The sequence below is a fragment of the Fukomys damarensis genome, unplaced genomic scaffold (assembly GCF_012274545.1).
Source record: "Fukomys damarensis isolate Sample0158 unplaced genomic scaffold, DMR_v1.0_HiC HiC_scaffold_16, whole genome shotgun sequence".
Classification (NCBI taxonomy): Eukaryota; Metazoa; Chordata; class Mammalia; order Rodentia; family Bathyergidae; genus Fukomys; species Fukomys damarensis.
In genome coordinates, this window is record NW_022900928.1 from 88,486,289 (window position 1) to 88,489,009 (window position 2,721).

General features: G+C 52.1%; 1 protein-coding gene across 1 annotated transcript in view; it reads left to right on the forward strand.

Annotated features, from left to right (window-relative positions):
• The first annotated feature begins 2,509 nt into the window (after window positions 1-2,509).
• The window catches only part of Tmub1 (transmembrane and ubiquitin like domain containing 1), a 2,576-nt gene continuing 2,364 nt past the window's right edge, over window positions 2,510-2,721 (forward strand). Inside the window, exon 1 of the mRNA XM_010637561.3 lies at window positions 2,510-2,716. The gene's annotated coding sequence lies outside the window, so the exon portion shown is untranslated. The remainder of the gene's footprint in view (window positions 2,717-2,721) is intronic.

The window sequence follows — 2,721 nt, forward strand, 5'->3', positions numbered from 1 at the left end:
CCCTCCCACCCGGCCTCGGCCCTTCCGCCGAATCGCCGCCTCCGCCTCCAGGGCCACCCTCCTGGGGACACAGCCGCCCTGGCCCCCTCCAGGGTCTGCTGTCGCCTTCCCCTCCCGGCGCTGGGCTGGGATGGTATCAGATCTCTGCGCACCGTCCGAAAGGTGCCCTGTGCCTGGGGTTGCTGTTTTACACTGCTGATTGGCCCAGGAGCCAGGGCCTAAGCCTCGCTTACAGCGTCCGGCCTTTAGGGCAACATGGGCTTCCCAGTCCGGAGGCCCGGAGATCAGCCTTAGAGATTCCCCCCTTCTCTCCCTGGCTCTCAGCCCGGGTCTCCATGCTGGCCACAGTAGTGAGGCTGAGATGGGTCCCTGCCTGCTATTTCCTTTTTATCCAGAGAATGTCATTAGAGGACTTTTAGAAGTGACACTTTAACCAACAATGTTACCACTCTTGTCTTCTTGTGACCAGCCTATCGATACAGAAAGACCCTGTTTGCCAGACGGGGGTGCGTGCGAGGGGGTCACTGAATCCTGCCCAACCCCACTGGTACACACAGGGATCAAGTATGGAATCAAACATGCCTTCTCCCATGCCCTTTCTATTTTAAAAGACTTATCAGTCACATGGCTCCCATAATTTTCCTCCATCTCACCCCTCTGTCCATCCTGCCCTTCGACTCCTATGGCCAGAGAGCTCCCTTCAATGTCCCAACTCCTCTGCGTCCCCATTGTTGAAGCTGTCTGCTACCCATCACCAGCACAGGTCTCCTAAAACCCAAGATGTGGCCTGTGCAGGGCAGTCCCTCCCCCAATAAATCCACCGGGCATATGCCCAGCTATCTACCATTGACACATGTCATCATTTTATGTACATTTCCACTTCACAAACCAAGCAGAAAGTTGCCTACTATTCCACTACCTAACAACTCCGCTCCAGTACCTACCCCGGTTACCATACCTGTTTCTCCTACCTTCCAAAGGATCAGATGCAAACTAATCAACATTTGGGTTTCTACCTGTATAACCAGAAGAAGGATGACTTGTACTGCATCTGGGCTCTATCTGCAGAAGTTAGTAGGTGAACAGAAAAACCTAACTCCACTACTTTGTAATTGGAAAAGCAATACTAACATCTCTTTTAGATACTTAATTAGAATTGACATCTAGCTGCACGAGCATATACCCATCTTAGCACTGAAAGCTGTCTACATATCTGCTTCCTCTATTAGTATATGAGCCACATGAGGGCAAGGAAGGGGTCTGACAAACCATGGTGTTCTCAGCATCTTGCATGGTGCAGAGCATATAGTACATGTACAGTGCCAGCCATATAATACGTGTATATTTAATAAATGTTTGTAGCATAAATGAAAGAACAGGAGGAAAAGAACTAGAGATACCTTAGTTCTGTATTTTATAAATCTAAATTGACATTCTGACAGCAACACTTGGGCCACTCACTCTCACAGACAGACATGAGCTGTGAGAAGACTGGAGCGTTTTCAATCAAGACTGGCCTGTAGGGCCAGGGATTTAGCTCAGTAGATCCCCTGGTACCAAAAAACAAAAGACTGGCCTATGAAATATAGGCTTCAAATTTTCTGTAGCTGCAGGAGTTTAAAGGAAGGAAAGAAAATCCACAGAGATTAGTGGTCACAGGCCCTGCTAGGAATCACCATTGTTTACAGAGAAAATACTCTTAAGGACTCAGTTTCCCAGCCTAGGTTTGGGTGGAGGGAGCACAAGAATACTAGCTACTGAGTGGCACATTCTTGATATAGTGTTCACACTTATTTAATAAAATGTCGAATTTGTCAAGGGTGGTGGCACATGCCTGTAATCCCAGCACTCTGGACACTCAGGCCAGAGAATGGGATCCCAAGTTGAAGGCCAACATGGGCTACCTAGGGAGTTAGAGGCCAGCTTGGACTACATAGTTAGACCTTGTACCACACACACACACACACACACACACACACACACACACACACACACAAGTCCAATGTTGTCAAATGGCTTCCTTACAATTGGTTTATGAACTACATATTGGAAATGAAATTTATGTTCAGAGAGATTTAGTGGCTCATCCGAAGTTAATATACCTATAGGCACAGCATAAGGGGTTCATAAAGTGTGCTCTGTTCCCTGGTCCACGAGTCTTTCACAGTCCTGCGGAGGCCACATGGAAGAGGGGGCCAGGGAGAGAGGACGGCTCTGGGGATCCGTGTCCTCAGCTAACTGGTGATGCAGCCTACGCCTCCTGAGCTCTGAGGTGCAAGGCTGCCTTCTGTCCTTCCCCCGCCCCCCGACACCGGCGGAGGCCGGGATAGAGCCACACGGGCTCGAGCCTCCTTCTCTGCATCATGAACATGAATGCTGTGACGTGCTCCCACTGACGTTGGTGTCTGGAGTGACAGATTCTCCGGCTGCCAGCAGCGGAGTGGGCGGATCCTCTGCGGCCGGGCCCTTCTTGGAGCAATACCACCCCCAGAGCCGCCTCCGCAGTCTGCTCCGCGGTCCGCAGGCACCAGGAACCGCTGGAGGACTCCGCGTGGGTGCGCAAGCCGCGAGGCGGAGACTGCGCGGAGGACTACAAGTCCCACAATGCCTAGGGCCGCGGCGGCGGGGAAGGAGCGGAGCCTCAGGTGTCTGCGACCTCGGCGCCTCCCGCCCGGAAGTGCCCGAGGGACCGCGATGGAGCTGGCGGGGCCGGGAGGTGAG